The 15,492-nt window shown below is 44.2% G+C and overlaps 1 pseudogene across 1 annotated transcript in view; it reads right to left on the bottom strand.

Annotated features, from left to right (window-relative positions):
* The window catches only part of LOC311228437 (intelectin-like), a 41,361-nt pseudogene extending 26,702 nt beyond the window's left edge, over positions 1-14,659 (bottom strand). The window contains exons 1-2 of the transcript in view: positions 14,581-14,659; positions 14,253-14,451 (exon numbers count right to left, since the gene is read on the bottom strand). The product of the transcript in view is annotated as an intelectin-like (transcript). The remainder of the gene's footprint in view (positions 1-14,252; positions 14,452-14,580) is intronic.
* Between the last annotated feature and the right edge of the window lie 833 nt (positions 14,660-15,492).

The raw sequence follows: 15,492 nt of genomic DNA, 5'->3' as shown, positions 1-15,492 counted from the left end.
AGGCATATGATCAGAGATACGAGCATGTATTACATATATGAGACACAGGGCCGCCTGGGAGAAATGCGAGGCCCTGTGCGAGATTTAACGCGAGCCCCCCCCCCCCCCCCCCCCCCCCCCCCCCCCCCAAAAAAGGTTAAAAAAAATATATATATATATATATATTTTTTTTTTTTTTATACAGTCAACATATTCTTAAATAATAGCGCTGCCCGAGGCGGGGCATGATACAGTCAACATATAGCAAAAGAGAGAGCGAGAGAGAGCTCCCGTTCTACAGTCAATATACAGTGTACAGAGAGAGAGAGAGAGAGAGAGAGACACATTGGAAAGAAATTGAAATGCTATTTGGCCCTAAACAGAGAGTACACAGTGGCAGAATACCTGAGCACTGTGACTGAAGATCCTTGAGCACAGCCTAGCCATCGAGAAAGGCCGCCATAGGCAGACTGTGTGTGTTAGAAAGAGAGAGAGAGAGAGAGAGAACATGTGTGTTTGTCATGTGTGTGTGTGTTAGAGAGAGACTAGAGCATGTATGAGAGATTCAAAAGGACAAAGATCAACACTTAAATCCAAGAGAGAGAGAGAGAGAGAGAGAGAGAGAGAGAGAGAGAGAGAGAGAGAGAGAGACACATTGGAAAGAAATTGAAATGCTATTTGGCCCTAAACAGAGAGTACACAGTGGCAGAATACCTGAGCACTGTGACTGAAGATCCTTGAGCACAGCCTAGCCATCGAGAAAGGCCGCCATAGGCAGACTGTGTGTGTTAGAAAGAGAGAGAGAGAGAGAGAACATGTGTGTTTGTCATGTGTGTGTGTGTTAGAGAGAGACTAGAGCATGTATGAGAGATCCAAAAGGACAAAGATCAACACTTAAATCCAACAAGAAGAGGGTCTATACCAGAGAAACCAAAGCAGCAAGGAGCCAATGGCCGACATCAGCTAAATAGGCTAGCCAGGTACTGTGACACCAGGCCACACACAGCTTTGGCCAACGGCCCAACGCTACCCAAGCTACACAAGCGACCAAGACATTCACACACAGCACATGTCGTATCTCCAAATGTTGTGAAGTAGCATATGTTTTGCCTGGAAAAAAACATCGTTATTAACAAAACATTCGGAAGGGGAAGGAAGGAAGAGTGGGGTAATGTCATGACATTTTCATTAATCTTACCTGCACAAAAGGAACGCAGGGCGAAAGGCCGCAACACAGGTCTCCACGTTGACGAAAGGCCTCTCGCTGGCGGGACAAAATAAGCCAGAACCCCCTGCTATTCTCACGGCTAATGTCAATGGTCGACTCGTAGCACAAGCTAACAGCTAACTCTAGCCTAGGCTAACTGATGGCATCAAAGTAACGTGCGCAGCCGGCAGCTAGCCGGCAGCTAGCTACGACGTTAGCTGCTGGCTGCGCACGTTACTTTGATGCTATCAGTTAGCCAGTTAGCTCAACCCGGCTATCGCTAACCATGAGCTAACGCACTACCACTGAAACTACAACATGAGAAAAGCAATACAGGCGCTGACACCAGGCACACACCGTTAGCTACTAGTAGTACTATATTAGCTAGTCGACCAGTTTGGCTCCAGAGAGAGAGAAAGAGAGCATAGGTCCACGGCGGGAATATAATCATAGGTTGACTCACCATAACGCAGTATCAATCCGGCGCCAATGGTAAAGTTGGAAGGAGACTTTCTTGGCCCACGGTGTAATTTCTTCTGATCCATGCGGCTTTTGAAAAGACATCCACTCGCCTCGCTCCTCTGAATAGCGCTGAATTATCTACCTCGTGTCGTGTCTTCTTCTTCTATTTGGTATTACGGCGGACGGGCCGGAAACACTATCCTAAAATCTGTAGAGCAGCAAATCCGCAGAAACCGGAAAACTGCAGTCTGCAGAGCCGCAGAGGCAGGAAGTCAGACACATTCTACAAACGTGTCTAATGTGAAATATATAAGCATATAAGCAAAACTAGATTTTAGGTCTGTGATGAAAAAGGGCCTCGCGGGAAGGGGGGCCCCGCAAAAAAATAAAAAAAAATAAAAAAAAATAATAATTTTTTTTTTTTTTTTTTTGCGAGGCCCCCCTTCCCGCGAGGCCCTGTGCGACCGCACTGCTCGCACACCCCCTGAGGCGGCCCTGATGAGACAACACTAAGTCTAAAAAGACCCACTGGTTATGTACAGGTATAGATATAGTATCTACAGATATGTAAGGGAGAATTATGTGCGGGTGTGTACAGACGTTATTGTGCGTGCTATCATACAGGGGTATGCAGTGCGGGTAGGCCTTCCGCGATAAGCAATAAATCGATTAATTGCTGCGATAATTAAAATTAATGCAATGATTTTGACGGGCGCGATTAATTGCTATTTGTTTTAATGAGGCGGAACCAGTACCTACCCCTCGTCAGTCACTCTCCGTGTGGGGGGCCGCTGGCCTTACTACAGAGCACAGCACGGGAGCTCGCCTATAGCAACGCCACATATAGCTTAACTACATTTCTCAATATTGTTGCTCCTTTTAACCAAGTAGCGTTATGTGTAGTGTAACGTTAGCTGTTTTTAGACCCAAGTAGTTACTCGCTACTGCTGGAGAAACTGGACTGCTAAATAAAGATTAAAGATCTAGCGTTTGTTGATGCTCATTCAATGCTAACAACATTAGCTAAATAGCTAACAAACTAAATACAACGTATAGCATAGCTACAACACAGAATAACGTTAATACAATTACATGCATCATTGTTTACAATGAACTGGTGGGGCTAGTCAAGGGACTGGACACGGGGACAAGTTAAACATGAATTAATTTATTATAACAGGTAGTTTCGAGTCGTGCCTACGCACCACAGGGCTACTATTCTAGTATATACGTATTTGACGCTTCCTCCTCATCGTTGATTGCCTGTAGTAGCTGCATCTAATGTTAGTAGCTAACGTTAAAACTAACCTAAAGTTAGTTGTTCACCAACAATCTCAACATTTATTTTATCATTAGCATAAACACAGAACCGGACGAGACAAGTTGTCCGCGCATAGGTTCTGCTAGGATAATCACACAACAATACTTCCGGTCCGGTCGGTGGGCTTCAAAATAAAAGTCTAAAACACCGGAAAAGACAGAGCGGTGGGCTTCAAAATAAAAGTCTAAAACACCGGAAAATACATTTATTTTGTACAGTGTTTTCCTCCACGAGTACTCGAGTACATCATGTGATCAATCGATCTGGATTATTTTTGCCCATCCCTAGTTTATCCTGTGCTGAAGTCTCCATTCCAATAGAGATAGTATATATTTTGGTCTTTATTTGATTATTGTTTCACTGCCTTTTTATTTATTACGTTTCCAGTTTTTTCCTCACACTTTATTAACATTTTGTACATGGTACTGCGGGACAAGGTACATTAATAATACATGTACATGTTAAAAGGATGACACAAAAAGCCAGACAGAGGGCTTGTGTCCAGTTTCAGTTTGTTTTATAATAAACAATCAAACTAACAAGGTAGCTGGCCAAAAACACACTTATGAGTAAGAGTAAAAAAGTCCTACTTTTGAGTGTACTTAAGTACTGAAAAGTAAAAGTACATTGTTTTTTTTTAAAGGGATAGACCAGGGGTCTCAAACTCATTCCATCATGGGCCAAGGGTTCATTTTTGCTATACATTGAGACAGGTATAATGGGAGCAGACGGAGGGGGCCTATTTTTGGGTATAATTAATTGAAAAACCAAATAATGATTTATGATTCTGAAGGGTGATTAGAATCAAAGGGGGGGAATCAGAGAGTTTTTCAATGTATGTGATGTATAGATTGGGGGGAGATGAGACTCTCATCCCTCTCACCCTCGCCGGTGGGGGGGGGGGGGGGAATGACACATCATCATTAGCTTCGGCTAACGGGAGAAGGGTTCTGGCTAGACAAGGCCTGAGCCACCATTGGACTGAATAGCGGCAGAGACTATAGCAATGAAAATACAATCTGATAACATCTGGGCTGAGGCTTATATCAATAAACAACGCTTCTCCTTGTCAGCTATTACGCTGTGTCGAAAACAAAGTACGAATCCCCCGTTTGACAACAACAAAAAACAACTGTCTAACTAAGAGTCTCGTCTGCAAACAGGTCATAATAATTTCTGCAGGTCACATGAAATTAGATGATCGCCGTTGCTAGCAGCTACTAAACATGCAAGTACTGAACAGGTCAAAACAGACTGAATGGCAAATGACGGTAGGTCTGAAAAACATAGGTAAATTCTCCCTTCTCACAGTCCCGCGTTCCCGCTTCCTTGTGAGAAAAAAAAAACCTTATAGTACAGACAAACAAAAAATGGAATTAACCCTCAGTGCACTGCCTCCCTTGTCCATGACCCCATGAGAAAGTACCCTTATACCCTAGTTCTCCTTACCAGGTAAAATAATTAAAGATTATCAACCCCTGTGGAATATACCGTCTCTTTTTCCCTTTACGGCAGGATCACCTATTCACAGCATTCCAAAGGAGCTTTTAAAACCTAACACAGCTATCTCCCTCTACTAACAGCCCTTATTTACAATTGCACAGCAAGTATCAGTAATCGAATTACCTATATCTGACCATCACTGTGTATTTAACAGAGACAATAAAGGGGGGGGAAAGGTCAAGATAAGCTTAGGATCCTTACGGAGGATTCCCTGTGTGATGAGTGACAAAAAGCTCCCTGTGGGTACAAACGATAGCAGTGTTGGTCAGACAGAGAGGAGCTGTAGAGTTGCTGGACAAAAATGGAGGAAAACCAAGCTCAGGGTCCACTGCGATATATATATATGTATATATGTGTATGTATGTGTATATATATGTGTATATGTATATGCCTATAACGTCGTGATACAGACATGGACACGATTAGCAAAAGATGTTGACTGGTATTTGCAACATGATGTCAATCTCCACATGCAACAGTAAAATGAAGAAAAAGTGTTTCTGAGAATGTGTCATAATCAAACAGTTCTATTACATTCCTAGTGTAATATTCCGTTACTCCATTTTATGATAAACCTGCTTACTGGCATAAATTATCTAGAATACAGGGAGCATGTTTTGTCTGTGACAACTAACAACCAACTCTCATAACAAAAATGCAGAGCTATTTGTTTTGGGTATATTAAGATTGCCTAAGATTGCTTAAGATAGCAAACGGTGATAGACGGTGGGTCAGAGCGAGCAGGGTATTAGTGTGAGCACCACACTGAGCACGGCTGAATGTTGACATTCCAATCTGGAACAAGCTGATAGCAGCAGAGAGCAGGAGGGAGAGAGGTTCATCTTAATGAAACGTTTTAATGGTGTGAAAGGTTATTAGCAGTTGTCATGACAGCACGTCGCATGACAACCAGAAGAAGGGGCCTGTCGTCGCTATGGCGAGAGGAGACAGTGTAGCAGGCAGAGTGTTGTTTTGAAGTCCGTGTTAGCAGGGCAGAATGTTTACATTCCTAACCAGAACATCATTCAATATAAACAAACGCTCTTCCAAGAAAGAGTAGCCATTGAATTATGAGCAAGACAAGATGGCTGCACAGAGCCACGAGGAGATAACGGATTAGAGGAGAGTGACATCAGCTAAAATACTCTAGACTGGGTTTGCTACCATCTAGGGGGGACAGTGGGATAATGCAGGCACATTTTTGAAGATAGGTCTGTACTACCATCTAGTAGCAGAGTGGGGGAGTGATTAGAGTCTAGGATCTACCAGGGGATTCGGGTGGATCTATTATAAATAATAATATTGATATACGGGTTAATTAAATAGATTAATACACCAGACGATCTCCAATAAGAGTCCTCTGATCTATTGTTTTGGTACAGGTTTTAATGTCATGTTTTATTTTTATTTTATTTTATTTTTTACTGGGATACCATACACGGGTCGAGATGGCTTTTGAACTGTTTGGCAACGTTTCAGAGCAACATTGCTGGGCTGTATGATTTGGAGGAAAGAAATGGGATAACGAGCAACATTTTTTATTTGAATTTTTTGCACGCTTTAACACTTCGCCAGGCTTATATTCACAATAAACCATCCCACGCCAGCTCTATTTGTCTATGGAGAAGTTCCCCTTCTTTGCAGGGCTATAACTTTTTTAATTGTATGGCTAAATTGACATTACTATGGCCCATTCAACGTCAAGTATCTATTGTTCAGGGTGTAGCAACGTTATACTTTTTCATTCACATATTCAGACTAAAATACGGTCTAAAGTATAAGTATGTTTTTATCATTTTCTGCAGCATTCTCCAGAACGTGATTTATAGCCCCAAATGCATTATATTGATGATCAAATACAGTTTGATAGCAATCTGCAATTAGATAAGTCTTGAGGAAAAGCAAATATATTTGTAGAGGGGACATTGCATTGTGAGATTGTTATTTGATTTCAAAGCAAAAGATGTTAACTGCGAAAGATGTTAACTTGTACATTACCCACTGTCGGGCCACATCGAGTCACTGGGAATGTGTCATGGTTCAATAATATATATATATATATATATATATATATATATATATATATATATATATATATATATATATATATATATATATATATATATATATGGTTTGTTTTTTGGCCAACGAGGGTCTAGGGGACATTTGTTTTTGTTGTCATGGCCTGGGAAACTGCCCTGCTCATTGGAGCTGAGTTGAAATGTTACCGGACAGTTTTTTATTTTTTATTTCTTTCTCTCTCTCTCTCTCTATTTTTCTTCTGTGAGTTCTCGCTGGGCGTGTCTCTCTTCAGTCTCCTGTGCCGGTCCAAATGCCCACCCAGCTGATGGGACGCAGCTAGGACACGGCTGACAACCACTGAGAAAGGAGGCTGAGGCCCGCGGTTCGGACCGGGGGCAGGTGCTGGGACAGCTGACCACTGAGAGGAAGCTGGGGCCCACTGCTCTAGCACGGGGAGACAGCTATTCTACTGAACTGATTTCTGAGAAAGTAAGCTGTCCCAGTCTGCTGCAGAACTAGGCCTATCGGCTGGTGAACGCATACACCCAGCTGATGGGACGCTAAGAACATCAACTGACAGCTGACCCCAGCCTGATATTATCGGTGGTCCAGAGATAGAGATCTAAGAGACGGCTTCCATCAGGCTTTCTACCAGACTCAGTGGGCATCAACTGATGACAAAGATCTAAGCCAGCCGGTCTGGGCCATTCAACGGGCCGCTCCTTGCATCAGAGCCATGGACTGCAGAGGGGGGGTGTTTGGACTGCGGGCAGAGGAAGGAGGAGAGACCGTTCCGAGATTCGTCACAGATGATAAATGAGGCAAGTTTGAACCAAACATATACAGATATTACGGTATCATCCTAAGAGATATTAGGTAATAATGTACTGAACTTGGTTCAGAATGAAGATGTTTTTGAATGTGCTGTACATTGCAATGGTAAACTTGGGTTATGTGTGACTTCCCTGAGATTATATTTCATTCTTTGTGAAGAGTCTGCAAATTTTGTTTTTGTTTCTTGCTGTTATCTGTTCTTCGCTACTGAAAGAGTTTTATGGGAATTGTTTGTTTTGAATAAGTTTGTATGGGAAATGCTCTTTTTGGCGAGATACTCTCCTGTTTTTTTTTTGTGATTCTATTTTTCAGCTTGGTGGTTAGAGGATATGGTGCAGCTGTTCCGGCCTTGACAAAACCAGAGATTGGACATTGTACTGTTGAGTCCTTCGACCACCGTCTGGACATTTGCAAAGAGACACTAATGATGGTTGGCTGTTATGGCAACTTCTCTTTTGCACGTGACACAGGGTCAATCCAGAGGACCTTTTGTTTTTAGATAATAAAAATTGTTTGCGCTGAGTTATTATTATTTGTGTTATTTTTGGTTTAAGGATGATAATATTTTTTGTTGTCTTTATGAAGTGATAATGATTGTGATTAATTATCAAACAGGGGAGTTGTCGTGGAATATATTATCATGTTCTTATAGATCTGTGTTGAGACATCATGTTATACAGCGTGACTTTCAGTGTGACCAGCTTGACTGGTTAATGTGTGTATGTCTCTTTAAGAAGACTCCGACATCCCCCCAGCCATAACTTCTTTGTTGTTGTTCCCAGTGAATGAGAACCATTTTTGTTTACCTTCATCATCATATCTGATATTATGTTATGACTGACAACTGTGTATTTAACATATGTCTGAACAGCGCTCTGGGTCAGTCTATGGCCAGACGCTAATGTGTTAACATGTTGTCTCTGACTGTAGGCTGTCCTTTCATTTGTGGCCACAGTGAAATAAACGTTCTTATTATTATTAATAATGACTCAGAATGATTTGTAAACGGCTCATCGTTTAGTCCTTTAATATTTCCCATTACAAGCTGCTTAATAGCTTCCTGCAGCGTGTCTATGCTCAGCGGGGCCTCTCGTCCCTCCGCGGCCGCGGCGTGGACCAGGCCCCGGGCGCAACCCCTAGTGGGGGGCAGGACCATCTCCTCTTCGGACCAGTCTATCGCCGCCATCATCAAGTCGAGGAATGTCCGCTCCCCGTCATCCCTTACGTACTTCCTCATCTCACGTCGCAGCATCTCATCCCTCAGGCCTAGCACGAACTGCGCCTGCAGCCGGGCGGCAGGATCCGCGACCTGTCGGGGATCTCGGCCCTGTATGCGACGCATCCGCTCCTGTAAGTCGTAAGCAAACTCTTTCACGGTCTCGCCGTCTATTTGTCTGCGGTCAAGGAACTCTCCCAGGCGGACACTGACCGGGGTTTTGTCTCCGTACGTCTCCTGCAGCAATCGGAACATGGCGTCCGGCTCTGGGGCGGTCCCTTCCATCACGAAGCGCACCGTCCGTTTAGCCTCGCCTTTTAGATGCTGTTGTACGAAATCCGCCTGTTCGTCGCCGGGCACTCTGCTGATCCGGAAATGTGCTTTCATATCCCGGATCCAGTCCTCCACCGGCGGCTCTCCTCTCTCTTTTCCCCCTCCAAACTCGCTGCAGTTTCGGTCCCGTTGGACATACACGGTCGAGGGGGCCGCGCGGGATTCGCGGCCTTCCCTGTCGAGGGCGGCTTGGGTCTTTTCCAGGGCCAGCGCCTGTCGTTCCAGGAGGCCGGCTTGTGTTGTGGGCTTTGTTCGCCAGGGCCTTCACCTGTGCGGTCAATTCCACCATGGTTTCGGCCTCCTCCTTCTTTACCTCGGTGGCGGCGCCCTGGCCGTCTCGTTGCTCCCGTAGGGCCGCCTGAGTGTAGCGCTTCTCTTGGAGTGCCTGTTCGGTCAACTCCTTCATCGCTTCGGCTTGCTGCTTTAGTAGTGCCGCCTGAGTCCGACACTCCTCCTGCAGCTCCTCAAACTTCGCCGTCATCTCCTGCGCGGCGTGGGTCTCCTCTTCTGACATCGTGGGTCTCTCTACGGGTCCCGGTCAAGGGAGTAAGTTAGGATGTTGATCCTGTTCGTGACGCCAAATGTAGCAGGGTGGATTATCCCTGCTTCGTGGGAACGGGTGTGCACAGCCACTGGGTAGCGAGACACAGTAGAGCTCCGTCGGACTGCACCTTCGTCTTTGGGCCTGGAGCGTCAACTGGAGGCCGGCAGTGGGAGTGGATGGGGCCCGGGATTTACCAACCTGGTCTGGTACTCTGGTCTTCCTCGCCTTTCCGGGGCGGTCAGCAGTACTCCCCAACTCGCTCTCACTTCCCCCAATACCTCCTTTAACCTTCCCACACCTAGTGACTGAATTGTAAATAAATAACCTAGTTCCTCCCGCAAGCAGTACCCTCCCTCGGGGACCTTAGAAACCTTAATAGTGGAAAGGGGAAAGTTGGGTAGGAAGGGGTTAATTGTGTTAACGTTACCCACACCAAAAGGGTTAATAATAGGCTCAGGAATGGACACGCACACAGGACTCCCATCTACATTCTTTATCCTTATTTGTACTGTGCAGTTACAAATAGTCAATAGTAAAGGGTGGTTCTATGTCTACTTCAGTTGTAATTCCATCTCTTGTAACACTTGTAAAATACACCCACACTGTATAGAACCAGGTATTGCCAACCCAAATACAATATACTTCAATGTGCTTGACTCATCACCCACGTCTGGGTTAGTACCAGGGATAATACCTCTTTCAGGCTTTACTTATATATTAGTGATAATACCTCTCTAAGGCTTTACTTATATAATAACAGGTCGGTTACCTCCAAGAGGGAAATGGTTAAGTAGATGGGAAAATATTATTAAAGAACAAACACGTTATTACACTCAAAGAAAATGAAAAAGGTGGGCCCACTTTACCAAACAAAAGTCCTATACTAATGCCGGCATGTAATGTTTATGGGGTACCCCTATGAACCAGAGGTGTGGACTCGAGTCACATGACTTGGACTCGAGTCAGACTCGAGTCACGAATTTGATGACTTTGGACTTGACTTGACCAAATCAAAAAAGACTTTGACTTCGACTTTGACTTTAATACCAATGACTTGTGACTTCACTTGGACTTGAGCCTTTTGACTTGAGAAGACTTGATACCTTGGCTTCCCCCATGCCCAAATATAAGTTATATTAAATACTGAATGGTTCGTTAGTTACTGCGTTATTTTTATGTAGATTGGTAGCGAGCTGCAGCGCAGTTCTCCTCTCCGGTCTGAGACCAATAGGGTCCAGCTGCAGCGCCGTAGAATCCTCTCACTGGGCAATCCTGTGGCAGCCACAAACCTTCTTTCTATAGAAGCAGCTCGGATGTTCAATCAATCAATCAATCCAATAACACACGCTCATCGCTCACTTAAAACAGCGCACCTCCCAGCTGCTATATGGAAAGTAGTAGGTTCGTGGCTGCCACAGGCTTGCCCCTTGAGAGGATTCTCCGGCGCTGCAGCTGGACCCTATTCGTGGAGACACGCTGTGCTGTGGGGTGTTGTTTACTATTTCACCGTCATGGCAGCCCCCACTAGTCGCGTTTTTACAGATGGATATTGTCACAATTTCTCTTTTGTTGAGCACAAAGAAAAGATTGTTTTAGTTAAATGTAATTTGTGTCTTGGCTCAAATATCATATCTTCTGCCCACTTTGTTTGAAACAATCCAACAGCATCCAATCAATTTGCGCCAGAGAAGAAGTAAGTTACGAACGTTAAGAACAACGGATCCAGTGGGAAATTATACCAAATATTGCTTCGTTTGCTTATAAAAACTATATGGTGGTCAACAAAAAACGAATTGCAGAAAATCACAGATGGAGACGCAACAACTTCCAACTACATTTGAAGCTGCATAAATAACGGTATGTAACTTGGTTTATAAACAATCAGCAATGTCTCGCTTGATGAAAGCCTAACATTAATGCTGCTCCTTAAAAAAATGTATTGATTGAAAATTGTATTAAAGATTGCAGAATGGGTACAATACAGTACAGCTCAATACACACAATTGTTAAGGGGATGCAGGCCAGAGAAAGACTTTCATCTTGTTTACATCAGGGTCCCCCATTTTCAATTAATCATGACACTTATGACATACAAGTATACAGTACTGTATAAGAGACATAGATCATAAGAAACAGAAATATTATACTACATTCGAAGGGGAAGAAACTACATTGGAGGGGGTTGGGTGGGGGGGGGGGGGGTTGGACATTTACAGGGGCCAGTTCTTAATTGCAGCCACCCGTAGGTGCTATTTGAGAGCGGTTTTGAAGGAGGGTAGGGATTTACATTATTTTACGGCTGTGGGTAGGGCGTTCCACATTGTTGTGGCATAATTGCGAAACGTGTTTAGTCCCTTGTTTGAGACGAATCTGGGTTGAACATGATTTGTGGAACTCCCTCTGGTGTTGTGGTCCTGGAATTCACTGACCTTTGGGAAGTATTTCGACATGTACATGGTGGTAGTGTATCTTGTAGACCAGGCCCCTTGCAAGTTGATGTACTCTGTTGTCTACTCTAAGCCATCCTAGGTTGTCAAAATGGGCAGGGGTAAGGTCAAGCAGTAGTCTGACCAGTTTGTTTTGTGATGTTTGTAATCTTGTTTTTAGTGCCTTTGAGGAGCTTTGGTACCATGAGGTACAAGCATAGTCGTAGTACCCTTGAATGAGTGCTCCTGTTAGTCTTCAAGGTATTCTTGTTTACCAGTGAGGAGATCCGGTATAAGAATCGAGTTCGTTGGTTGACTTTTTTTTATTACATTGGTTGCCATTTTGTCACAGAATGGAACCCAGGTAGGTAATTTCATCTTTCCTTGTAACAGAGAAGCCGTTGGCCTTGCTGAGTTTGTTATTTTATCCAAGAGAGAGAGAGAGAACTCGCACACGAATTAGGCCCTACCTAATTCTAATACCTAATAAACTACCTAATATATGAAATGCAGAGATCCCTTGTCATTTCAGTACAGATTTTTTATACCCCAAAATTGATAAAGGTAGACTAGTTAGTTGAACCGAGGTCTGCTATTATGGATCATGTGCCATAGACTCATTAGACTGTATATACAGGGCAGGCAGACGTTAAATAAATGATTGGTCCAAGTGGGAAGACAATATGTTGGTTATTGTTATCCTACCTTTAAAATGGATATGGTGATCCTTATTCTTTTTTTTCTCAATATACTCCTGAACTGGTTTTCAAGCAGCTCTTGCCCAATTGTATCTAGTTGTAAGACTGATTCTGAATATTATTACATTTATAGAAATTAGATTATGTTTTGCCAACAAGTTGATAATGAAACTTTTTGGTGAAACGCGTATTATGACTTGTTTAGGACTCGAAACTTAAAGGTTAGGACTTGGGACTCAACTTGGGACTTGTCAGTCTTGACTTGGGACTCGACTTGGGACTTGCCTGTCTTGACTTGGGACTTGACTCGGGACTTGAGTACCAAGACTTGCGACTTACTTGAGACTTGCAAAACAATGACTTGGTCCCACCTCTGCTATGAACTGTAGTTAGCAACATTAGCTTTGCCAGTAGGCCACGCCACACTGTGTACTGTGCAATAGGATCCTGAGCACCGAAGCGCCAGTGTACTCAACCAAGATGGCGGCCTCGCCGCACCACCACTGTCCGGGTGGTAAGATGGCGTTGAACGCTCTCGTCCCAGGAGCTAGCAAGCTGTGTTAGGCTGAGGGGGCAGTAGCAGGCTGGAGGCGCGTGCTGGGTGATGGCGACCTCTGCTGGACGGGACGAACTCCCGTGCTAAACTGACGACCGCTGGTGCAGAGCAGATGTAGACCGCCGGCGAAGACAGGCTGCTGGCTGCCGGTGCTGGGTTGAGCGCAATAATAATCTGGGGCTACCTTAACTGAAGCTACTCTGTGGGTCCTGACAGCCCTCCTGCTAGCCGAAACATGCAACAACGCACGGTGCCTCTAAGCCCCAGTTCTCTTCAGGCAATCTGCCGGGCACCTCGCTGGAGGGGATAACGTTAACATAGCCAACTCTTGGCTATACCGTGTTCTTCTAGGATAACTTGTTGTATCACTAGGGTTATTCAGTGGGGATGTTCAACACGCTACTATGCTTATATTTCTAGTATAACCCGTAATATATTCAAGTTCAATACGTTCGCCCGTGTGGTCCACTACGGGCCTTCCAACGACACGACCACTCAGGTCCAAGTCCAAGTCGAAGAGAGCTGGCTCTCCCCACTTCCGTTTCAGTTGACTTGCTTCTCGCCTCTCTCTGGCCTCCACCTGCCACCGCCGCCCCTGCTGGTACCGCCAACTAGCCCCACAGGAAGAACTGGGTGGATTGAATATGATTCAGTCTACTGTTATAATCCATATTCAGCCGGTGAGAGAAGGAGAAACTTGCGTCATTGTTCGAGAGAATATCAATGGAAACTAGTTAATATGTCTTTGTGCACAAAGGGGATTAAAGGCAAGTCAGCACTTCTGAATAATAGTCGAATATTCAATATGCTACATTATGGTTCAGAAATACACAAATTTGAATGTTTGGCATAATGGTGGCATAGTTAAAAGGCACAAGGTCACCAAAATCTAGGTGCTTCTCTAAGGGTCATGCAGTTGAAAAGATTTGAATAACAACTGTTCCAGGTAGCGTGTTTACACTCAGGATCTGCGGTGGATGTGGTCATAATTCCATCTATAAGTATACATTTTCAAGACACCCCTTTAGGATATAGCCACCCTAAGACAGGAATTTCCATGTAAGACATACTGCACTGGAATATGTGCTATCATACATATGGTAAACTACATGAAAATGCAAACTCTCGCCGACACAACTTCAAATCCTTGCCTTAAAGTCATCAGAGGTGGCACCCTCTGCTGTTCCGAAGGTGTTTCTGTGGCCAGTTCCATCACCCTCAGGCCTGTTGGCACGGCTGCCCTGCTGGCTGGTCCAACGGTCACCCATTGTGCACTTACCATACATGTTGTTCTCATGCACACTCAACACAGTGTCCAGCCACCACCTGTGGTTGTCATGTCACAGAAGTCTGGTAGACAGTTCCACTGCTGTTGTCAGGGTGTAGATCCCATCTAATTGCATATGTACTTGTTAAATATATGTAGGTATATACTGTAAGTCCCAACACGAACCACAAATCATTTGGTTTAAGTCTTACCTTTGTTTATGTTGCGTCTATCCCTTAGTTCTTTGCAGTTCCTGGCATTCATGTTACCATTGTCATCGCTGGCATTCATGTTACCATTTCATCGCAATCCACTTTTATTTCAACAAAAGCCATCAAAGCACCTTGAGCAAACACAAATGGTAAAGAGTTCTCCTATAATTTTATTTTTTCTTTTTTTATTATTCAACAGAAATAAACATATACACACACATCAAACACACTTACACAGTGTGACAAGCCTGGAGGTGTTCAGACTCATCACGGTTCAAAAACAAACAAATTAAAATGTCCACACAAGTGCAATATCAATCAATAAGAATATGTATTGATTTACAGCAGAATAATAGTACGATGGTCAAAACACAAAAACAGAGTTCAGCACCTTCTTGAGATCAAGTGTACAAAAGATCTAAGCAAATGATAAAAGGAAGTTGATTAAACAGACGGATTTGTAGATACAGTAATAAATTATAATCAATTTTATTATAAATCATATTTGACCAACCCCGGAGACGCTGGATCGCCTGTTCGCATCCAGCTCACAGCTCCGGGGTTGTCACCAGCTTGGCTGGCCGTTCACACTAATACAATTGGCAGTATTAGAGGGTGGGAGAAGCTGGCGGGGTGTCCGGGTCGTTGTAAACAGCGACTCCTACAGTTCGGTCGGGGGGCCTGCTAAGCGCGGATAGGATCTAAGTGGGATAGTGTGATCCTTCCACACGCTACGCCTCTCAGTGAGAGTCCGCGCTGCCAGGTGAAAGAAGCGGTTGATGGCTAGACGTGTGTCGGAGGAAGCACGTGATAGCCTCCACTCTCCCAGACCGACTGTGGGGTAAGTGCGCAGCGACCAGAGGGCATTGGGAATTGCATAACGCTAACATTGGGATGGGAGAAAATCGGAGG

This window comes from Notolepis coatsorum (genome assembly GCF_963971535.1).
Source record: "Notolepis coatsorum genome assembly, chromosome: 5".
Classification (NCBI taxonomy): domain Eukaryota; kingdom Metazoa; phylum Chordata; class Actinopteri; order Aulopiformes; family Paralepididae; genus Notolepis; species Notolepis coatsorum.
The sequence above is the reverse complement of the archived record's forward strand: the minus strand, read 5'-3'. Positions and strand labels throughout refer to the sequence as shown.